Source organism: Balaenoptera physalus (assembly GCF_965194825.1).
Source record: "Balaenoptera physalus genome assembly, chromosome: 13".
NCBI classification, from domain to species: Eukaryota; Metazoa; Chordata; class Mammalia; order Artiodactyla; family Balaenopteridae; genus Balaenoptera; species Balaenoptera physalus.
The window spans coordinates 108260533-108285511 of NC_138892.1; the positions used below are offsets into that span (position 1 = coordinate 108260533).

Below are 24979 nucleotides of genomic sequence, written 5' to 3' on the forward strand. Positions count from 1 at the left end.
TGCACCGAGACCGATGATGGCTGTGAACCTACTCACCGCCCATCAGGGCTTCGGTTCCACGTTCCCGCTGAGCCCTTCTCCCAACAACTTCACTCCTCCCTTCTCTGGGCACAGATTCTTCCTCTGTTCCCACTAGACTCTGTGCTCCTGGAGGAAGCAAGTTTCTCTCAGGTCTCTATCCTCAGCATTTAGCAGAGTGTCAGAGCCACGACAAACGTTCAGATCTCTACAGAATGAATTTTTGGTTTATGAGTATATACTTCTAGTGTTCAAGATAAACTGTATTTTTAAAAAGCAGCAGAAATACTTGTGAGTCCAATATTTTATTTTTAAAACCATAAGTAAGTTGAGTTGCTAACTTCCAAACCTACAACGCATTAATTCCCGAGAAAGGAGCAATAAATAACCACGTTTTGTCCAAAGGCTTCCCTCCTCAAACATGCCTGAACCCCATCTGTTCCCAGTTTCAGAAGGAACACACCTCCTTAAAGCCAAAGGGCTACCTGTAACCGAAAAAGTCTCAAATCCAGAATATGTACTCTTTCATAGTAAACAGTGAGAAAGAGACACCCGACGAAAATTAAGCAAAAGATCTGACCAGGTATTTCACAAAAAAAAGACATCCAAATTGCCAGAAAGCACCTGAACGGGTACCCAATATTATTAGTCATCAATGAAATGTCAATCAGAACTGCAATGAGAAACTACCGCCTGCCCATTAGAATGACGAACAACCAGACACTCAGAACGTAAGCTGAACAACCAGAGTGTAAGCTATACAACCACTTTGGAAAACTGTTCAGTAGTAGTTCCTAAAATTGAACAAACTCTACCATAAAACTCAGAAATGCTACTCTTGAGGATACTTCCGAAAGAAATCAATGTCTATGTTGACCAAAAGACAAGTACAAGAATGTTTATAGCATTTTATACACACACACACACACACACATACACACACACACACGTATTATATAGAGCATTATAGTTCATAATACTCCAAGATGCAAACAACCCAAATAACCAAAATACAAAATGAGAAATAAGCAGCAGCCATGGAATACTACGCAGCAGTGAAAAGGAATGAACTACTGCAACATGCAGCAACGTGGATGAAATGCATAGATCAATGGTGAGCAAAAGAAGGCATACTGACACAAAAGAGAACACAGTGCCGGGCTCCATCTCTGTAAAGACCAAGGACAAACACAATTCAAATCTATGGAATAAGGAATTCCCTGGAGGTCCAGTGGTTAGGACTCTGCACTCTCACTCCGCACTCTCCCAAGCCGAGGGCCCGGGTTCAATCCCTGGTCAAGAACTAAATCCCACAAGCTGCGGCCAAAAAAACAAAAACAAACAAACAAAAACAAATCTATGGAGTAGAAGAAGTCCGTCCAGAATAATGGCTGGGGGTGGGGGGGTGTTGTTACTGTCTCAGAAGGGGCAAGAGGGCGGGCACCTTTGGGATCCTGTTCTGGATGGTGGTCACACAGTGTGGCAGACAGTGCCGGCTTGGCTTGGTTCAGCTGGGAACTACGTTTCCCAGAACCCCCAGAGTTCTGAGTTAGAACTGGCCAAAAACGGAACTCGCCTGAGGTTTGGAAGACGGACTGGACGCAGCAGCCACTCCTCTACGAAGGTCTCGGCAGTCAGACGTGGCGATGGACAGAGACAGAGAAGTGCGCGGGGTTCCAGCCCGTCCTCGCTCTCCCCCACGCTCCACCCAGCTCTCCCTTCTCGCCCCTTACCCAGACCAACAGACACCCGATGGACCCCACCTGGACAGCAGCTCGCCAGGAGCTCTGCCCTGTCCACCCACACCAATGCTTCAGGCAGACTGGGGAGTGACTCCCCTGTGACCTCCAACCCCCCATCTGGACTTTCACTGTCCCAACACCTCCCACAGTGGGTAAGGTCTGTAATAAATCCCTTAGCCCCCAAAGTTCATATGGCTCGACTCCCAGCTGAACACCCTGCTGGATACATACAGAGGTTTATACATATATACATCTGTGTGTGTGTATGTTGCATACTTAGGATTTGTGCACTTTAAGAACATACATTATACCACCATTAAATAAAGAAAAAAAAAGTCAAAACACAAACAAAAAAAGGGTATTTTTTCCATGCCCTGAGAGAACAGTAATCTGAGGGCCACCCAGCAGTGCACACCAATGGAATCTACACTACACCCCTCACACCAAGGAAGGACCGGAAGAAGCACTTCTTGGCTAAGATCCAGCAGACAGCTGGGAGCCCGGTGGGTGTGGCCAGAGCCTGGATGTGTGTCTCTAGACACCAACAGGACACATGCTCCCTGTCTGGCAAGCTGCCGACTCCCTGGAACCAAGTTCCATCGTCCAGAGGGGGTTTTCCCTTTTGAAGGGATAGACTCACCACAGTCAATGTGCACCTGAATGCAAGTGAGTTAGGAGTCTCAAATGGGCGGAAAGGCACCCGCGGGGCGGGTGCAGAGGCGAGGCAGAAGTCCTCGCTGTGAATCCAGAACCCACACTCTGGTGCTGCTGCTACAGCGGTCTTGGGTACAGACGCTCCTCTGCACCCCAGTACCCACACGAGGATCAGTGCATACATGGGCATCCCCAAAGTCACTGTTTTCCAAAGACCAATGTGTTTTGCCGACTTTTACTCCATTCAGCAAATTGTTTATTGAATATATGGTATATGTCAGGTCCTACGGTTGGCACTGAATTTACATTGGTGAATAAAAACACGGTGCTTGCCCTTGTCTGCTGGAGGATACAGACAATAAACAAGTAAGCAAACAAGCATATACAGCTGACCCTTGCACAGTGCAGGTCTGAACTGCGTGGGTCCACTTACACACAATGTTTGTGAATAGTAAATACGACAGAGCTACACGGTCTGTGGCTGGTCGAACCTGCAGATACTGGGGCTTCCCTGGAGGTCCAGTGTTAAGACACTGCACTTCCACTGTAGAGGGCGCGGGTTGGATCCCTGGTCGGGGAACTAAGATCCCACATGCCGCGTGGCATGGCCAAAAAACTGTAAGAACCCGCAGATACACAGGAACCAAGGATCGGAGAGCCGACTGTAAATTATACACAGATCAACCCCCGCGTTGTTCAAGGGTCAACTGTAATTACAAAATATGAGTGCCAGGAAGGAAATGCACAGGTTACGGTGACCTAGACTAATAGGAGGGGACCCAAGATAAGTTGGTCACGGAAGCTTCTCTGAGCAGGTAACTTACAGCAGGTCTGAAGGACACGAGGGGGCTCGGGCCTCCCTCCAGCGCGGACGAAGCCCATCCCCGACTCTCCCCACACTGCAGCAGCACTGCATGCTTCACAAGGTATTTCCACCCAGGTTATCTACTTCCTTCTCACACAAGCCTATGAGCATGGAAGGCGGGCGCTCGTGTCACCACCTGTCCTGAGTCACACAACGAGCTGCCAATGGCACCATGGTTAACTGGTTATATTCTCTCCATTACCTCCCTTTGCTTCCTTTCATCATTTCTTTTAAGTGAGGAACTCTTCTACTACAGGTCCTTCCAAGGACCCATCAATCCTCTAAGGATATTTTTTGTAAGCTGGAAAATGCCAAAGTCTAGCTTTCCCACATCTACTTCAGTCCCATACTTATTGTAAAAAGACAAGCCCAGTCCAAAGCAGGAAAGGAAAAAAAGGATGACTGCTATCAGAGGTAGACTGCTTACTGTACCATGTCCCACAGTGACGTCTATCACAGTGCCTGTAAGGTTCAATTATACTCCAGGAACCAGTTTATATGACCGTCTCCAGATCTGTGAGTTCCCAGGGACAAGGACCATGCCATATCTTATTCCCAGCATTAAAGCAGTCAAGATATGAAGGAACAAAACGAACCATTTTAAAAAAGCCACTATTCTCTTCTCCCTCTTGTAAATGATTATAGCCACTAGATTTCAAGCTAAATGTAAGACTTTACCATTACTCCCTGCTTTGGAAGGAGGAGGTTTAAGAGACTTTTTGGCCATCTCTTTTTTTTTTTTTTTAACATCTTTATTGAAGTATAATTGCCTTACAATGGTGTGTTAGCTTCTGCTTTATAACAAAGTGAATCAGTTATACATATACAATATGTTCCCATTTCTCTTCCCTCTTGCATCTCCCTCCCTCCCATCCTCCCCATCCCACCCCTCTAGATGGTCACAAAGCACCGAGCTGATCTCCCTGTGCTATGCGGCTGCTTCCCACTAGTTATCTATTTTACATTTGGTAGTGTATATATGTCCATGACACTCTCTACCCTGGCCATCCCTTATTGATTATAGTACCTATAACCATTTATTGAACTCTCCTATGTGCCGAGCCACTGTGCTGGCACTTCACAATCTTTTCATTTGGTCCTCACACAATCCTATCAAGAACTCTTATGATTTTCATTGTGTAGATGAGAAAACTGAGATCAGAGGGTAATTAACTTGCCCAGCTAGTAAGCTGAAAATGACAACATTTAAACATAGGAATGCCTCACTCTAAAGCCCAAATTGTCCCCACCTCTTCCCAAAGGTCCCTAGTGTGTCAAAAACAGAACACAAGGACTTCCCTGGTGGTCCAGTGGTTAATAGTCTGCACTTCCAATGCATGGGGCGCAGGTTCGATCCCTGGTCAGGGAACTAAGATCCCGCATGCCTCACGGCACAGCCTTTAAAAAAAAAAAAAAAAAAAAGGAACACAAATTCTAGGAAGACCAGAGCACCCAATGGGAAAGGACGTTGTTCTGGGCCTTGGACGCTCCGTATCTTGACTTGTTACACCACCAAGATCAGCGGGGCTCAGCTGTGAACACTAGCAGCTCCACACACTTCTGAGGGACAGACCTGGGGGCGGAGTGGGGCCCCTTTACAATGCTGCCCTTGCCAACATTAAACTTGGCGGATAACTGTGCTGAACTCTGGGGCCAAATACAATTTTGAGCAAAAGATTTGGGTGTCAAAAGGTTTGAGTTCCTCAGTCTAAGACGATGCTTTGATAACCGGAGTCTGAAAGGACTAAAGGGCAGTTGGGCAGAGGGTGAGACCACTTCTCACTTGTAAGGTAAGTGTACTGCTCTCCCCACTGGTGCCCCTGGCTCTAGAAGGAAAACTCAAGGACATTCAGCACTTGCAGCAAGACCCATTTGGGTAACAAGTAACACAGCATAAAGACACATCTACACAGGCACTGGAGCCCATGACTCTGAATGAATACTACGCTCTGCCCCTGGCCACCATGTGGAGGAGTGCTAGCTCCCGGTTAAGGGGAAGGGGTGCAGGGGCTGAAATCCAGCCTGTGACCCCACCCAGCAAACCATACACCTGGCGAGGAGCAGAACCCACATATAAGAAGGGGTGCACACAGAGGTGCCACAGGAGAGAAGGATGGCCGTGCATCCCTGCCATCCGAGCCCATGAGAACTGTCTGGACCACAGACAGTGAAGTCAGCCGGGGAAGGGCTCTGACTCAACTCTGTGTACCTTGTGAAGAACAAGCAAAAACTAAACAAACCCGGCCGCCTGTCTCTGCAACTCTGAAAGGTGGCACCAGACAATCATTTCCAAAGGAATCAGACAAATACTTCTTTCCACACTTAGAAATGAAAGGCCTTCCTGGCTAGAGAGTGACTCAGGAAACTAGGCTCCTATTTTTATATTAAATTAGAACAACTGCCCTCCTCTAAAGCAAACGGTCCCATCCACTACTGCCTGTCGACAGGCACCTCCCTCAAGACAACACAGAAACATTAGACACCCATTCGAGAAACATCTGGAACCATCGACCCCGCTGCACACACTAAAGATCTGAGCCCCGTTAGGCAGACACAGGAGTATGTGCTGTATTTACTGAAGGACTAACACTCCTCCAAGTAGCCCTACAAGTCATGTCATCACAACCAGCAGTCCTGTACTACTTCTGGGGAGGAACACGCCTCCAGATCACTGGAGAAGGTCCCTGGACTTTCCAACTCTGAGGCCAAGGACAAAAGCCTGGTCAAGAAAGTGCCACAGTCTGGGTTTGGTTTAGTTTTGTTTTTCAAACATAGAGCACTTTTTCTTCCTTTATTAGCAAAATGAAATAATCAAACTGTGAATAATTTATTTGCTAAATCCTTTAAAGATTTTCACTTTTATCTTTTAAGTAAAGGTATACACATGTACTATATTTTCAAGACAAAGGAAATGAGTAATAATAATTTCATCACAGGTTATAAAAAACATAAAAACAATAATGTTGGGACTGTGGTGACTGACTTGTTCTAGTTAAGCTGATCTGCATAATTTATTTAATGAGAATAAAATGTCATAATTAATGATTAACCAAAGATAATCTAAAATTAATTACCTTATTTTTTGTAATATAAAAAAATCTCAAGTCCTATATGTATCTAATCAATAAGGGATTGTTAATACTGAATATCATTCAGCTTGCTATGGTTGGGTTTGAATAGAAGTGAAAAAGATTTAGCAATTGTACTGAGTAGTAATAAGTGATCAAGATTACCACTGGGACTAGTGCCCACTCTTCTCAAAGAGAGCTGACCCCAAATTTACCAAACCCCTTATTGTTATTTTCAATAGTCAACACCAAATGTGTAAGACCCCTGAGCTTCTTGTGTCATCACACTATTATCCCCATAATGCTCTGAACTTCCTGTTCCTTCTCTCCTCCCTTCAATCCTCAAATCCAACCACTGTGCCTTCTCTAACTATGGCTACATACGCAGCCAACTCCCCTACACACTCAACCTCATCTCCAGAGTTTCGTCTCCATCCTTACTTCAGATCACCCTCCCCTAAGGCACATCCTCTTCGGTGTTCCCAAGCAGGGGCTGTGTATTAGGAGCTGATGTGATTGGTGCCCATTGACCCCCACTGTCTCCTCCAGACACTACCACTCCATCCTCTTATACAAAACAGCACTTCTGAGGACCAAGGTCTGACTTTTTTCAAAGTATCAATCAGCTGCCATGTTAATAACCTTTCTGGGCCAGTTGAACACAACTTCAAAAAAACAAGACTTCTTATAGTTGACAAGCATTTGTGAGTCAACCTATAAAGAAGAGAACTGATCCTGATGAAGGCCATTAAATCCATAAAACACAACTGAAGAAAAGCCAAACTCAAAGATCAGAGGGAACATGGAAGGACTAGTCCCATGAGATAATCAAGTCCAGTGATAGAATATACGAAAAAGGGCTTCCCTGGCGGTGTAGCGGTTAAGAATCTGCCTGCCAATGCTGGGGACACGGGTTCAAGCCCTGGGCCAGGAAGATCCCACATGCCGTGGAGCAACTAACCCCATGCGCCACAACTACTGGGCCTGCATTCTAGAGCCTGTGAGTCACAACTACTGAAGCCTGTGCGCCTAGAGCCTGTGCTCCACAACAAGAGAAGCCACCGCAATGAGAAGCCCGCCTACTGCAATGAAGAGTAGCCCCCGTTCACCGCAACTAGAGAAAAGCCAGCATGCAGCAACAAAGACCCAATGCAGCCAAAAATAAATGTAAAAAAATATATATATACATATATGAAAGAACACAACATTCTTAGGAGAAAAAGAATTTTTAAAAAACTTCATCACGAGGAAAGAGGTAAAGGTAGCATAAACCCAAGGCTGTGTAAATACAGAAGCAAGGGCAGCCTCGGCAGGGATAAAAAAGGGAAACTAGGCTGAGAAGGGGGAGAAATTAGGCAGAGAATACTCAAGCAGCTGAAGAACATTTTCTAGATCTATGGACTAATTTCTCAAAGGAAAGCTGTAAACCCTGCCTCTGACAGGCAGTGTCAAATGTGCACAGAGAGCTACCTATCAGGGTAAATAACATAAAACAAGCCCAAACAAGCAAACTCTCACGATGTCAGATCCTGGCAGAACAACAGTCAATCTGCTCCCCCACCTGCCCACTGAAAACGCCCAAGATGCCCAGCTGTGCGCAGAGGCCCCAGGACAGAGGACCGGGGGGCGGCGGTGGCGCATCTCCCCCCATCCGCCTCTGGCACAGCAGGGGCTGGCACAGCACGACCACACCCACGGCGGCTCCTGTTCTCGGAGACCAGTGACGAGCCTTCCTCTTGGAGACTGTGGGGAAAACGAGGCTCAGAGCTGTCCCACAGCATCCTTCTCTGGCCTGCCACTGCCCGAGGAGACCCAGGGGTTCACCGTTAGAGACGTGAACGGGAACACTAATGCCACTGTCACCAAGCGGAAAAGCAGGCGTCCTCACGGGTGGAGACGAAGCTTTCCCACCAGCGGTGACGGCAGCAGCAGGCCGAGGTCTCGAGCGCCTCAAGCACATCCGCATTCTGTTTTTCTGGAGGAAAGCGCCTGGGGCTTGGACAGGCCCCCAGAAGACCCTACAACTGCGCTCTTCCCAGCACTCAAGGGCTCCCCTGCAAAGATGGAAGTTAGAGAGAAAGCAGAGACGAGCAGAGCTTCAAATGCCACACCAGGGTGACAGCTGTCATTGTTCATAAAATTTAGGCAATTCCCTATTTATGGGACATAAACATTCATGATGGGAAAGAACTACCATGTGCTTCAAGTGTGCCACTTTTGGGGTGTGTGAACTAAGACAGGGACATTTTCCTATACTCTGATATTAGCTATCTGTTCATGAGAATCACCAAGGAACCTGAAAAAAATATTACCAATGTAATATTCAGGCCCTACCCCAGAGCCATCAAATCAGAATCTCTGCAGCGGCGGGAGGTCCCCCCACAGTGATCCTCACGTGCTAACAAGGCAGAGAAGAAGGGAGACAGAAGGCCAACCTGGGAACACGGCACACATGTGGCTGAAAAATCAGAGGTTCGCCCACTTCAGACGGGCTTTCTCCCCTATATACACGTCACCACCTCATCGGCAAAGCCCTACGAAACCTCAAAACACGGTAACGGAAGGAGAAGAGCTGCCCGACAAAAGAAGTGAGTCGTGCTCCACCGGGCTTGCGGGAGTGCCTTGCTTAGCCTCTGAGGGTGTTTTGTTTAGAAGATGTAAACCAGCTGCGATGTTCTGTCCCTCCTAGGGGAAGTTACACCACAGCTGTCTGAAGACGGCCCAGTGATTGTACGTTTGCAGGGAGCACAGTCCACGTGGGTGAAGGCAGATTAATGAGTGATGTGGCCGCCAGGCCAGCTGGACTTCCCTTTCACCTGACAAGTCAAAGCCCTGGGGACCCGCAGAGGGTAAATATAGCCTGGCCCCACCAAGGGCCACTCTGTGGGTAGGCAGGGACGCCTGTCCAGTCCTGTCCCTCTTACCAGAGTGGTGAGCCCTTTCCGGGCAAGCTTTTTGGAAATGGTCATTAAGGTCAGTGCTAATTCATGTCTGACCATGAGTCTGAGAAAAGAAAGGTGGGTTGAAAAAAATGTGTCCTGAAGTAACTTTTTGGGTCCTTTGGCCATGATCATATGAGAACCTGAGACAGGCTTTCAGACACTCAGAGACAGCAACGGACCCCTGACGGGATGGACACTGGTGCCGGCAGCTGCAGAGACCCCTAAAGGAGCCTGGCCTCTCCACGAGGCCCCCAGACGCTCGGAGCAGCTGGAGATGGCAAGTGTCCCATAGTTCCAGCAATTCTCCCAGGCAGTACGAGGTGAGCCCAGCCCAGCGACAACCAAGGCAGCCCTGCCGGGCCAGGCCTGCTCTGCTGGAACCCTAATGGCCCAACTGCACCACAGCAGGCCCAGGAAGGTCCAAGGTGAAGGTAAATCTCATCAGGCCCACTAAGAGTAAATTCACACGGAACTTTTGCTCCTTGGGCTCTTTAAATCAGAGGCAAAACTCTGAGGCTGTACCATTCATTCCCTTAATCTACCTTAGAGTTGTCACCCTATAGCTAAGTTTACCTCTACGATGAAAGCATGCTGACAGCAAGAATTCCCAAGCTCTGTGAGGAATCAAGTGAAATTTTTCCAATTATTATTTATTTTCCTGAAATTAACTCCTCTTCCTACCCTTTCTTGGGCCACTAGAATAGTTTCCTTGAAAATGCCTCTAGGGACTTCCCTGGTGGCACAGTGGTTGGGAATCCGCCCGCCAATGCAGGGGACACGGGTTCGAGCCCTGGTCTGGGAAGATCCCACATGCCACAGAGCAACTAAGCCCGTGTGCCATAACTACTGAGCCTGAGCTCTGGAGCCCGCGAGCCACAATTACTGAGGCCACGAGCCACAACTACTGAAGCCTGTGCGCCGCAACTACTGAAGCCCACGTACCGCAACTACTGAGCCCACATGCTGCAACTGATGAAGCCAACACGCCTAGAGCCCGTGCTCCGCAACAGGAGGGGCCACCGCAATGAGAAGCCCACGCACCACAACTTAGAGAAAGCCCGCACACAGCAACGATTCAACACAGCCAAAACAAAAAACAAAAAACAAACAAACAAAAAGAAAATACCTCTATCTTTCTCTTAACAGAGAAGATTAAGGCAGAAACAACAAAATCCCTTCAGTGCAAAAAGTACTATGTGCTCTCATGAAAAACAAAGGCTCTTTCCAGGTATAAGAAGGCCTCCTGTTCTAGGTACCTGCGACTGAGCTTTAGAAATAAATCAAAGCTATCTGCAGCCACAGCTCTGCTCCCACCTTTCTCTATCCCCTGTGATAGCATGGACTAGAAGGAACAAAAGAGCAAGAGCTCTGCTGTCTGCTTTTTGGGGGCTTGTCCCACAGAGAAAACAGTCAGTTTGAGCTTTATGCCATGACATCATCAGCCACCAATCAACGCAGAGAAGGTGGAGCAGGTTTTGTCTGTGGAACCAACCACTGCAATTGTCAAACTGCACAAGGCAGTGCAGGTGTGAGGTAGGGTTTTCTCTTACCCTGTTTCTGTTAAACTATAAAAGAAAAGTGAGAAGAAGAGGGAAAAAACTAGTCTATGGAAAAAATAAAGAAACCCCCAAAATTCCCTAGGTATTAGCAACAGACCATCCAGGACCCTACACCTGTGCAAAGACTGACAGTAGAAGCCCTTGTTCTGTGAGGCAATGAATGGAATCTTCGCAGGGCACCCCCTGCCAAGAAAACAGTCAGTTTTAGGAAAGTTTTTTTTTTTTTTAACCTGAGCGCACACGCATGTGTGTGTTTTCAAATAGGGTTCCAAAGTAGTGAAGGGAGTATGGAATAAAAAGAAAATACTTTGGTTATCCAGACATTAGTTAAAATCTCTACCCAGAAACTACACACTTTTTACTTGTGCATCACAGCTGGAGGTTCTTGGGAATTGCTTATTTTCAGTCCATTTTCATCCCAGAAAATGTTGCCCATCTTATTATGAATGAAGCCGTTTAGCCAAGGTTAGAATATGCAAGGAGAGAGGGGTGGCAGAGGACACAGGGCTCCGAGAGTGGGGGTGAGGGAGCAAACTCACAGAGCAAACATTGTTTACGACTGCCAGCCAAGCTAATGTGGTCTCTCCGCCTGTTCAAGCAGATTATTACAGTAAGTCCCAAACAATCAAGTCGAGGCAGGGAGGGGGCCGACCCAGCCTCCGCTCTGCGGATGGCACGAGGGCAACATTCCACGCAAGGTTCGCCCGGGCCACAGTCTGTGCCAGTTCTTCTGGGAACCCACCAGGCGAGAGTGCTGGACACAGCCAGGCAGCAAGGAGGACAAGCTCTCAACTCAGATTAAAGGCCGAAGCGACTAGGCTTCCAGAGGCGGGCACTACACCAGCTCACGTACAGCCATGTGAGAAGGCATGAGGGAAGCACTGCAAGATGCATTTTTCAATGAAAATAGGGTGCAACCGCACTTGCTGGGAGAGGCACAGGCTGCTGGGTCCTCACACAGCCATCGGAGGATGGGGCGGCCACGCTGCTAGGGGTGGAGCAGTCACTGAGATCACCGTACGATTTACTTCTGACAGTGTCACTGCACCCTCTGAGCTCCTAAACGTTAATATAAACAACAAACATACTATCAGAAGCCATTAAACGGAAATGTCTCACAAGCAGTCGGACTTTTTTTTAAACAATCAATGCACGCTCTGATGTTAACTTCAGGCCAGACTTCCCCGGCTCTCCCTCCCAGGGTGCGACCCCATCTCCACCCTCTCCTCTCCGGAGCGGCGCCCTGGTGCAGGCCTCCACGCTGCCTGCCTGGCTCAGCTGGGACTAAGTCTGAAAACCATCCGGGGGCCTGTGCTCCCTGTCCCTCAGCCACTGAGGGAGACGAAACCGATATTCAGGACACCCTGGCTCCGGTCCCCCCCAAGGCACACCTTGCTGCGAGCCCCTGAGCGCGACAGTCACCTGCTACAGGAAGAGGGGCCTCCCTCATTTGCACTCCACGGTTCCCTGAACAAAACAACAGCAAGATTAGCAGGGGAATCTGCTCCCTTCCACCAGACAAGCTACTCCGTGAGGCTCGGACATCAAGGCGTAAAGAGGAGCCTGAGGCTCAGGGGACAGAGGGGCTCCGAGAGAGCAACGGCCCCTCCACAAAGGCCTGCCAGCAGCACCAGCGTGCCCCCATCCCACCATGTGCACCCCCAGCCAACCAAGAATGCCGTTCCAGTCCGGCCCACCTCATCAAAGACCACAGAGACCAGAGAAGGCAGGGGTGAGAGAGAGAAGAGGCTACACTTAGCTGGCTGACCAAGATAAAGGGATGAAGTGAGTGATAAAGGCCAAGCACCATATGAGCACTTCACTGTCGCTCAGGACGGTGGAAGGTCTGGCCACGAGCCACGCCAGGGCAGGATCAGGGCCGGGGGCAGCTTTCGAGAGAACACAGCTACTTTCTCAGGTCACGGGAAAAGGCAGAAACAGGTCCAGAGGGATACACTGCAATACCCTTATGAAGTTGTTCAAAATCTAGTCTGAAAGTCAGGACAGAAAATCCTCCCTGGTAAAAACAAGGTGTTGATACTAAACGTGAGAAGGAAGAAGTGACAACAGGTGTAAAGGACCCAGGGCAAGTGGTGTCTCAGGCTCCAGGTTTTTTCCTTGGAGGTCCTCTGGCCACCCCGGGACCCTCACCGGCTCTAATCACAGGAGCGCCTTCTACATCTGCACTAGAGTCCCGAAGGCCAGGGAAGGCGTCATTTTCTGTGGTTGGTGGGGGGAACCCCTACTTTTTAAAAGAACAGAAAAAAGGGGAACAAGGCAGCTTGTCTATCATATTAGAAGAGCTGGCACCGCTGGCTTTTTGACCCTCAGCTCTGCAGCTGGTACGCCTCCTGTGTGAACAAGGGTCCAGGCTGTGTATTTACTGGACAAACAGGACCCAGGGGAGTTTCTTCCATTTAGTGTCAGGAGAGTTGCCTTGTAAATGGGACACATCCTTCTCCACGTGCGTGGCAAAGACCTCTTGGGAAGAGCCTCTGTGAGAACACCTACCCACAGTCCCAGAGCATCTCAGCACCTGACACACGGAACCATCCTAGTGTCACACATGTGGACACACACACACACCCGGAATTACCAGGGAACACACATCTAAATCCACCAGGCAATTTGGGAGCATCCCTCTTATCTGGAACATACAGTAAAAACCCGTATTTTGTGGTGATATCTGTCTCTTTCTTCCTTTTAATGAGGGTTGATTTACTTTCTCTTTGTTCCAAAAGCAACACTCTACTTTGAGCCCGGTTATCACAGGAGGACCACATCTGAGCTGAGGGAGCAGTAAGCTGGTTCTTAGAAGCTGCCTATTTTTAGTCTCTGGTCCTTCCTGACCTCTTCCCAAGGGAAGGCCCCTCCCTCTGCTCTCCGGCCAACAGCTCTGCCAGAGCACAGGACACTCACACCAAGTGGGAAGTGGGGGGCTGGAGAGCCCTGACGCTGCCCCTCCACACGCCAGACTGCAAAGAGGTGAACGGAGGAGCCTGGAGGAGAAGTGGGAGGGAGGACATTTTTTAAATCACAAAGAAAGCGGGAGCGGGACTCAGAAGAGAAATACTGTACAGAAGTCGGTTGTCGTCCATCTAGGATGGGAGCACAGCTCTGTGCCACGCAGCTGGACTGGACATCTGTCCTGCGTCCGTCAGGCACGGTAACCTCGCAGCCCACAGCACTGTTGGCAAGTCTGAACCAGCCAAGACAGCCACTCACCCCGCAGAGAGCGAGGCCGCCCACCGGCATGACCGCGACTCCCCTGACACGGCCAGCCTTCTCCCTTCACCAAGCAGGGAGTAGAGAGGAAAGAGGAAAACACTCGGACACCTGCCTCACTCTGAACTCCAAGATATGTCCTCTTTTCACGAGACTTCACAGTATTTTATACATGTAGCTGTTACAGAATCGCCAACCTGAACTGAAGAGTGAATTCTGCTAATTCCGGTTTTCCACTGACTTGTCATTGTAAAATCATAAATATAGGAAGAAGTCTCAATCCCCTCAAGAGTTAAACATTTTTTAACTTGACTTGTAACAAGGTTCAAACATAGTAGGTGAAATATGAATAGATCCAATGCATAAGACAAGGTAAACGCTCTATTTTAAACCAAGAGCAAAGAAAATGAGGAAAAGAATTTGAAAAAGAATATGTGTGTGTGTATAACTGAATCACTTTGCTGTACACTTGAAACTAACACAACATTGTTAATTAACTGTACTTCAATTTAAAAAATGGGGAAAAAAAACCCCAAACAAGATGACTTAAAAAAAAGAGTAAAGGGGGCTTCTCTGGTGGTGCAGTGGTTAAGAATCCGCCTGCCCTGAATGCAGGGGACACAGGTTCGAACCCTGGGCTGGGAAGATCCCACATGCCACGGAGCAACGAAGCCTGTGTGCCATAACTACTGAGCTTGAACTCTAGAGCCCATGAGCCACAACTACTGAAGCCCGCATGCCACAACTACTGAAGCCCGTGCGCCTAGAGCCCATGCCCCGCAACAACAGAAGCCACCACAGTGAGAAGCCCATGAAGCCCGCGCACCACAATGAAGAGTAGCCCCTGCTCGGTGCAACTAGAGAAAGCTCGCGTGCAGCAATGAAGACCCGATGCAGCCAAAAATAAATAAATAAATAAAACTTAAAAAAAAAAAAAAAAGAGTAAAGGAAGTGACAGTCCAGCTGATAAAAACTTAACAATTTTCATCTTCAAAGAGCTTGACATCTGTGAATTCACCCACATATGTACACCCCGCCTTGCGGGGGGCACACCAGCAGACAGCAGAACACAACCCGGGCCTCCGCTCCAACACTAAGTACACGCACTGTATCACAGCAGCTCCCAAAGCCGACCTCCGGATGCCTGTACCACCCCACTCCCATCCCACCGCCTGCCCTAGAAGAAGAAATCATTTCGTAACCTGGCAAGTCCCCCCTTCCCCTCCCGGCCCAAAGGAAGGGCAAGAGCTTGGGGGAGGACGCATCCACTGTGTTGCGACAACCTTGCTGACTTTCTAACTGCATTTCTGAGAGCTCCCAGGACAGTTCTTTAGGTCAGCTTCCACCGTTTAGTAGTTCTGTGCATCTGTTTGCAGCAGCATAAACCCTGGGGCGGAGGGGGCAGGGGGGGCACGGTGTTCCAAGGCAGCTGCTCCCCTCACAGCCTCACGCCTCAGCCAGGCAGCATTTGGTGCCAGGCACCTCCCTGAGACTGGTGTTCTTGGGGACACTGAATACAGAAGATAGGGACTTGTCCCCCAGAGCTGAGGGCACATCCTGGAAACCATGAGACCACAAGGGGGGCAGATGGAACATGACCCTTAGAAAGCTGTCCCTGTTTCAGCCATTTTATAAAGCAGTGGGTGTCTCAAAGGCTAGCAAGAATCCAAGTAAAGCGCTTTAAAACTTCTAGCGATTGTTGAGTCCATGAATGCCTTCATTTTGTACCATCTGGCTACCACTTGCTGAGCATTATGTGCCAAACACTGGTGTATGCTTTACCTACATTATCTCATTTTATCTTTAGGACAACATTGTAAGTATGTTGTCACCCTCACTTTAGAGATCAGACCATTAAATTAGGGTTTGAGAGAATAATCAAGGCCGCATACCCACAGCAGGTGAGGGAGCTGGGAGAACTTATCTACCGAGGGTTGGCTGGTTCCAATGCCTATGCCCCTTCCACAAATGTTGCCGCACTCAGTGCATTCAAATTTATTGTGTCTCCTCTTAATTTTCTTGCTCTTTTAGCAGTATATTTTTATGTGCATGCATGTCACATCTCTCATACAATTCCCTACATGCTGACAAATTTTTTAAATGAAGGGTGACTGCCAGTCAACCCACAGATATTGATTAGTGCCTGTTCAGTGCCAAGACTGCATCAGGTACTGCCAAGAGATCAAAAAGAAAAGATAAATTTGCAAAGGGGAGGACAAAATACTGAGACTGTTAACTTCTAACACAAGGTGATAAACAAACACAACAGGAGGCCCGAGAGCAGGTGCTCCTCTGCGTACACCCATCACCCGAGAGCCCTTTTAATGCAGATTCAGATGCCACAGGTCCAGGTGGCGACCTGGGAACAAGCTCCTGAGCAGCAAGGAGCCAAAGGATTTCAAAGGTCTACCTGGGCTGGGGTGCTCTGGAGAAGGTAAAGAAGTGAATCAGAAACAGCCTTTACATTTAGAGGACTGAGTAGAATTGGAGAAGTTTGGGATACAGTGTTGGGAAGAGAGAAAATAGTATTTTAGATGGAGTGAAAAAATTCAGGCAAAGGAGAAGCATGAAACACAGGTCATTCAGGGGATAGCTGTCTGCGTAAAAAAAAGATAAAAATATTCCCAAACTGTATCACTACTTAGGTACCAAGAATTACGAGACTTAATTATCTTGAAGAGCCCTGAGTGGACTGAGAGTAAGTTCGAGGTAGGGAATAACTTCAGTGTGTTGGTCTAATAAAGGGCAACACCCGTGATAAACATCTTGCAGAAGGCAGCCCCAGCTACTCGGCTACTTGGTGCCCCTCCGAGGTTTAAGGCCATGAACTTGGGCGCACACCCAGCCACTAGCCAAAGAATGTTCACGAGATATTTTTAAATACTTGCCATCCCGTAATGACCAGGAAAGGAAATCCCACTGTCAGCTCCACCCTATGTCGACCTCCTAACACGGGTCTCCCAGGAGAAGGGCCAGAACAGTGGTCTCCAACTGTGCCATCTGGTGACGTGGCCCAACTTCCGGGCTGGGTCACTTCCTCTGCTGTCTCAGACCAAGTGGCTCTGCCGGTGCCCAGTAAGCTCCTCAGCAAACAGAAATGAAGACCCAGACGCGGGAGGGGTCACCAGGATGCCCCGACAGTATGCACGCGCTGGGAAGGCAGGGCAGCGCGGCAGGAGCGCAGTGCGCACCACAGGGACGGGGTCTGAACCAGGGCTCATCTCACAGGCCACACAACTGCTCTCAATACATTTGTACATTTACAAACTGGAAATCACAATCCAAGCCCTACCTACCCTACTATTGCAAATCAATTTCAGCAATGTCTGTGAAATGCTTCTTAAGCTGTGAAGCACTATAAAAAGACAATTCCTTACTCTTAAAGGGTCTGAGAGATAGAGAGGCCCTTTATGACACTCTCCCTTTCTTGTCAGCACCCCACTGTCTATATCTGGTATTTAATATCCCTTTCACCAAAGGAAAAACCCAAAGCACAAAGAAGAAACCACAGACCCGTTCAAGGTCAAACACCAAATACGTGTGTTTGGAGGAGTGAAAGCCATGGCTCAAGGTTGCCACGAAGTTAAACATTTTTCTGTTATGGGAAAATAAGAGAGCAACCTCCTAATTTGCCTCTAGAGGTTCAATGTTTTAACCCTTCCTAAAGGTGCCCTGCAGAGTCAAACCACTGGACCCACACTTGTGTGAACCAACCCAAGAGCCTAGGCGGAGCTGACCGAGGGTGGACAGGACTGCAGCACTGACCCGACAGCTCCCTGGACCACACCAGCCGTGCGGGCAAGGCTTCAGCTTCCTTTTCTGTAAAGACAGGCCAGGACTACCTAAGTGATTAGACCTCCTGTAGGCAGCCAGTCCCCAACACCCAGAACAGGTAGAAGCTTCTCTGAAATAGGTGCTTGGCCCAGCACCTCCAAGACCCATGCACCTCCCTACAGACCCTTTAGACAATCGTGTGTTCTAATTTCCTTAAGGCACCGCTAAGTCCCAGCATCCAGACTAGAAACCTCTGGAGTGAGTGACCAGCTCCGACATGCAAAGGCAGCCTCCTCAAATCTCCCACCACATTCCACTCTCCCAGCCTTTTAAAGTTTGCCACAATTCTAGAATTGAGAAGGCAGACCTAAGCCAACCTGGGTACATTTGGGGGAAGGGAGGGAGGAGTGGAAACAGAAAGAGGAAAACATCAAACAACCAATCAGTCACGCTGCAAAAACCCTGAGCTTTTGTGATTTGTCGTTTGAGGAGAGGAGCCCACACAAGCTGGCACGTCCCGCTTGGCAGGTCCCCACTCAGAGCTGAGGAGCACGGCCCCAGCAGAGCAGCTGACGAGCGGAAGACAACCATCCGTGTGTGACGTGTGTAAGAGCCGGGAAGCCTCAGTTCAACCCCAACTCTGTCCCTTCCCCATCCACGTGGCTCCGCGGGAGTTTCTTAACCTCTGTTTCCTTTTCTGGCCTCAGAGGAGGCTGGAACGTATGTAAAATACCTCTCACAGTGCCAGACACATAGAAAATACTCAATAAAGCCTGGAGATGAGGACGATGCTGGTGGGGACTCTGCCTTCCAGCCTCACGTCAGGAAACTAAATTCGAAAACCTGCATCCAAGAGATCTCACGAATGTGCTATTCTTAGTGGAAAGTAGTCTTGTGACATTTTCCCTCCTCTTTCCTACAGAAGGGAAGTCATCTGTCTCCAGGCACCTCAACCTGATCTGAAGACAGACAAAAACATTCAGCTAACCTTCTCTTGTATCCATAAGGCCTGAACCAGACTCCAGTGGAAAAAAATAAGAATGTGACCACCTAAAATAAACTGAACACAAGAACCTCTGAAACCAGCCCTCAAAAGCAACTGAGGGGGGACTTCCCTGGTGGTCCAGTGGTTAAGAATCTGCCTTCCGGGCTTCCCTGGTGGCGCAGTGGTTGAGAATCTGCCTGCCAATGCAGGGGACACGGGTTCGAGCCCTGGTCTGGGAAGATCCCACATGCCGCAGAGCAACTGGGCCCGTGAGCCACAACTACTGAGCCTGCGCGTCTGGAGCCTGTGCTCCGCAACAAGAGAGGCCGCGATAGTGAGAGGCCCGAGCACCGCGATGAAGAGTGGCCCCCGCTTGCCACAACTAGAGAGAGCCCTCGCACAGAGGCGAAGACCCAGCACAGCCATAAATAAATAAATAAATAAATTAAAAAAAAAAAAAGAATCTGCCTTCCATCTCAGGGGATGCGGGTTCAATCCCTGGTTGGGGAAATAAGATCCCACATGCCGCAGGGCAACTAAGCCCATGAACTGCAACTACTGGGCCCGTGCTCTCCGGAGCCCGAGCACCACAATTAGAGAGAAGCCTGCGTGCTGCAACGAACAGCCCGCACGCTGCAATGAAAGACCCCGCGTGCCGGCGTGCCTCAACTAACACCTGACGCAGCCAAATAAATTTAAAACAACAACAACAACTAGGGGATGGGGGTGGGGGACACAAAGCAACTCCATGTAAGCCAGGAACACCCTTCCCTGGGAAAGAAGGGAAATGACAGGCACAGCCAGACCCCAGATATGGGTGACCTCCTGAGCCCCAGGACTCCAATAAGGCACTGTGTCTTAGCTGTCCCAATAACCAGTTATGATGCTGGGAGCAGGGGGCGGGAGGGATCAATATTCCAATAGCCAACAAACAAGAAACCCCTAGTTCTAGTGCTTGAGAAAAAGAAAAATCATTTAAGGAACACTCTGGGGAAGAGGTGTGGTGTTCATACAAAATATCATGTTAGGAAACTGTGAAAGGTGGTGGGAACTTACCCACTGCTATAAAATAAGCTCCACGACGGTACGGACTTTTCTTTGTTTGGCTTGCTGCTATCGTCTCCAGCACCTAGAACCATGCTTGGAACACAGAGGCACTCAGACACTCGCTGAATGAACGAAATAAAGAGGAAGCAGCAGCTATGTGACATGGTTAAGGGCACAGGCAGTGAGTCAAACAGAATCAGATTTAAATCCTGGTTTTGTTACTTAAGTCTCAACCTCTCAGAGAGACAATCAGAGCACTGGACAGGGACTGGCAGCTGCAGCCACATATTCCACCCTAACCCTAACCCTAACCCCTAACCCCTAACCCTAACCCCTAACCTCTAACCCCTAACCTTAACCCTAACCCTAACCCTAACCCCATTCCACCCTAACCCTAACCCCAACCCTAACCCTTAACCCTAACCCCTAACCCTAACCCCTAACCCCAACCCCTAACCCTAACCCCTATCCCAACCCTAACCCCTAACCCTAACCCTAACCCCATTCCACCCTAACCCTAACCCCAACCCTAACCCTAACCCCTAACCCCAACCCCTAACCCTAACCCCTACCCCAACCCTAACCCCTAACCCTAACCCCATTCCACCCTAACCCTAACCCAACCCTAACCCTAACCCCAACCCTAACCCCTAACCCTAACCCTAATCCTAACCCCTAACCCTAACCCTAACCCTAACCCCATTCCACCCTAACCCACGCCACAGCGTGTCTGCTCCACCCCCGCCCCCTCTCTATCCCTGCGTTCCTGTGGAAGACATGCCCACCCACCCCTCTCTACAGGGAGCCTTCCTTCTGTCCTGTACAGCCAGGGATTAGCAGGCAGACCAGCACTGGGAGAAGCTAGTACAGCAGAAACAGACGGCATCTAAAAAGGCGCCCAGCTGAGAACCAACCAAAATCTAAGAGCCAAGACAGCCTCCTACGCTCACTCACACAGTGATTCCCACCTATCAGCATCCCATAATATGCTAGTTTGATTTTTACAAATTAACACTTTCTCAAGCTGCTGAGAGCACCGTTTTCTAAGATGAACCCCACAATTCTCTTGACAGCTCAACGCAAATCTGCTACGCATCTCAATGTGTCAGGGACAATTTCCTAGACAACTTCAGCCAGGGGTGGGAGGTGGAAATACATCTGCCCGAAAAGTCCCCAGCTGACGTCACAGGGCTGCTGAGGATTTCAAGTGGAAAAGATCTGAGAGAACTCCAATTAACTCACTGAGCTGAGCATAGGATCCAGGTTTCCTGAGGACTTGGGTCCAGAGAATTTAGGAATTTCAGGTTTTTAGTCATAAGCCCAAACCTTGGACCATTAGGTGGTATTTGTAGATATGTACGTGCAAGGCGGAAGAAATAAGCAGGAAGACGGACTCCTGAGTGTGTCCTCTGTGACCCTGACATCCTAGGAGACACAGCCGCAGAGGGACACACACATCAGCTTCTCACTGTACTGACGTCGCACCCACTCCTCCGAGGACCTGCAACGGTGAGTGACACAGCGAAGCCAAGAGGGGTCGCACATCACGATCACAGCTTCTAAACAAAACAGGGTTCGGGGAGGGGAGGGGAGGAAGAGTCCCGAGATGTAAGAACAGCAACCTCCCAGGTGTGCCCAGGCCTGAGCTGCCACTGCTGCCAACTAAGACGTCACCTCCAGAAATACATGCCCCTCTTACCCACCAGGCTGCCAACTGACTCCTGCAACTGGATTATCATTCAGCTGGAAGGAGAGACGCAAGGACAGCCAGTCAGTATCCAGAGAAAGAATCACTGTCCCTCCGGACGCCTGCAGGAAGCAGGGCACACTCATGTAAGACATGCCAGCTACAGCAAAGAGCTCAGACACACTCACTCACTGTAGCAAGCCTTCTTTCTTAGCAACAGAACCCCAACTTGATCAGGGCCAGCAATGGTACAAAACCACACTTCCCAGCCTCCCTTGAAGCTAGCTGTGACCATGTTTTCTAAGTGCTGGCTAATGAGATATAAGCAGAGGTGTGTGAGCCTTCCAGAAAGACTCCTTTAAGGGAGTTGTCTTACATGGGAGAGCAACTTTTTGTCTTTCTCTTCATTTCCTCTGTTTTGTGTTTTTCGTGGAAACAGAAATATGATGGCTGGAGCTCCAGCAGCCATGTCTGACCATCAGGTAACCTAAAGGATGGAAATCATGTGCCAGGGCAGTGGAGTTAGGTCAGTTAAACTCTCACCTGTCAACCCATGGAGTGGACCACATGCTGCAGCTAATAGGGCCAGAACTTCTATCTTTTTAGACAGAAGGAGGCAACGTCCTGATGACCATGGAAATGGCTACTGGCTGAGCCTCCCACCTCTAGGCCTCTTTACATAATGGAGAAAACCTTCTTTCATGTTTAAGCCATATTTTGCAATTCCCAGCAGTTTTGAAACTAACCCTAACGGATACACTAACCTTTATTTACTAAGGGAAGCTCTGAAGGAGACAGAACTGTGCACAGTCTTGCATGGAGAACAGGACAGACTCCAACGGGGCCGCTTACACAGAACGGCTTTGGCTGGACTTTCCTAAGTGGTAAGCCCTGCTACTAAAAAAGAGCAGAGCTTTTCTCGGAGTTAAGAGGAAGGAAGGTTCATCCCCAAGCAACTAAATATTCCACATTACCCATAACTGAACTCTCAGGATAAACCGACCCAGGGAGGTGGCATGCTTTGACCTCTTGGGTGATATTCACCTACAGATTTTCATCACCAATTAAAATTATGCAAACCCCATGACCCTCAACTTCTAACACTTTTAGGCCAGCTCATCTACTACCACCTCCTGCAGAAAAGCCCAGCCAACGCAGAGCCAGCAGACCTCTAACCCTTCTGTCCATTAACTCACCAACTAGCACACACCCTTACTCGGGTTAGGTGCTCAGTCCACGTGGTGTTATGTTCCCCAAAATGCAAACGCTTAACAGTCAGAGACAACAAGGGCTAGAGGCAGTTATAGAAGAAGGAAAGTGTCCTCCCCGCAAAGGTGCCTCCCCTGCTGGCCCAACCTCACCCTCTTCTCCCGTTAAAGATGGAGCAGACGCACTCCTCTGCCCCAAAGCCAAGGTCAAGTTGAACTGTCCATCCGTGGAGAGGACCATACCACCAACACGTTGCGACCAGCAGGGCCAGAACAGACCATGAGAAGGGGGCTTAGGTAGTGGTGGCCCTGGCCCTACGGCCCATTTTGCACCATGCGTGATTTACAATGACAGCCTACCCTTTGGAGAAGGGAGGAGAGGGCAGGATGGTTTTTGCAACTCAAGTATTAGGTAGGTTAAGGAAATAAATTCCCCCCTGGTAGGGACGGAATCCTTCTAGGACAGAAAAACAAACATAGATCAATAAAGGGAGAAAAACCCTGCAAAGAGTATAGAAAAAAAGAAAATTAACTTCATGTAAGACAGACCTCATAAGGACAGTTTACAGGAAATGGACTCATTTGACATGAAAATGAAAAAACTCAGGACACCTTCCCTGCCTTCAAGACCCACTAGTATTCCAGTGTCTAGAAGTGTACTTTGTTTGCAAAAGAGCATTTACTATTTGTTGACTGATTAGCAAAAGGCAGCTGGCAATCCTCTCTGAGCCTCACAGGAAAAGATGAAAAGAAGATGTGCACAAAGAGCAGCAGACCGGCTCCAGGTAAGTGGTCCTCATGTCCAGGGTAGAGATGGTCCGGGCAGCTCGCGGCCCCCCCGCCCTACCCTGTGCAGCATGGCCAGTTCCATCCTTACTCCTACAGAGGCTTATCGGCCCTCCTTCCCTGCCTTCCCACTACGCTGTCTGTCGTTACTTCATCATTTGCTTCTCACTAGGCAGTGAGCCCACTGTGCGGGGCCGGGGGATGCATGTCTTATTCAGTGTGTGTGTGTCTGCACACTGTGGGCCCCAGAGCCTGGCTCCTAGAACATAATGGATGCAGAACAAATGGATGAGAATGAAGCCAACAAGTATTTGCTGTTCACTCCCCACGTGCCTAGCACTGGGGACCAGAGTGAATAAGACAAACACTCCTGTGCTCAAGGAGCTTTCATTCTAGTGGGGGAGACAGCAGGCAAGCAAACGCCCACATATTAGAGGGAAACACGCGCTGCGGAGGAAAAACGCAGTGTGGGAGAAGAACAGGAGGTGCTGGCTGGGGAGGGTGGCTGCCGTCACCCAGACTGGTCTGGGATTACCTGCAAGGGAACAGCACGCAAGACTGGAGGTGGGATGGTGCCGCCAGGGGGCAAAAGACTGTGTGGGACCTTGCAGGCCACTGTGAGGACCACTGGCTGCTGACAATACATCTAGGGGTGCAAGGGGGGAAGCAGGGAAACCGGTTTGGTGGTTACTGCAAAAATCCAGGGGATGGATGACTGTGACTTGGCTAAAGCGGTATCACTGTAGGTTGTGGTCAGATTCCAGATCAAAATACAAAAGTGGAGTTCACAGAATTTGCTAATGGATAAAATATGAAGTATGAGAATAAGAGAGCCTGAGGAGCTGAAAAGATAAATAAAGAACAAGTACAGGGCTTCCCTGGTGGCGCAGTGGTTGAGAATCTGCCTGCCAATGCAGGGGACACGGGTTCGAGCCCTGGCCTGGGAAGATCCCACATGACGCGGAGCAACTAGGCCTGTGAGCCACAATTACTGAGCCTGCGCGTCTGGAGCCTGTGCTCCACAACAAGAGAGGCCGCGACAGTGAGAGGCCCGCGCACCGCGATGAAGAGTGGCCCCCGCTTGCCGCAGCTAGAGGAAGCCCTCGTACAGAAACGAAGACCCAACACAGCCCCCCCAAAAATAATAAATAAATAAATAATAATTAAAAAAAAAAAGAACAAATACATAAACATACATAAACCTCCTTCCTGCTGGGTCCCACTGGCAGCCCACGCACAGACGAAGTAACCCCTTGGCCATCTCGCTGTGCAGGAGCGTCACACCTGGCGAAGCTGGTCCCCTGGCAGAGGCCCTCCCCCACGCTCGAGAGCTGACCCTGGATCCAGCCTCTCACCCCACCCCCACTTTGCTTCCTACACTCTTGGCCCCGTGACCCTTCGCTAAGTAGATGGGCACAT

At 49.2% G+C, this 24979-nt stretch overlaps 1 protein-coding gene across 27 annotated transcripts in view; it reads right to left on the minus strand.

Annotated features, from left to right (window-relative positions):
* MICAL3 (microtubule associated monooxygenase, calponin and LIM domain containing 3) overlaps window positions 1-24979 on the minus strand; it is a 175915-nt gene that overhangs the window by 120027 nt on the left and 30909 nt on the right. Inside the window, exon 4 of one of the 27 annotated variants that reach the window (XM_082420516.1) lies at window positions 11772-11907. The exons of the other annotated variants lie outside the window; for them this stretch is intronic. The gene's annotated coding sequence lies outside the window, so the exon portion shown is untranslated. The remainder of the gene's footprint in view (window positions 1-11771; window positions 11908-24979) is intronic. 27 annotated transcript variants of the gene reach the window in all.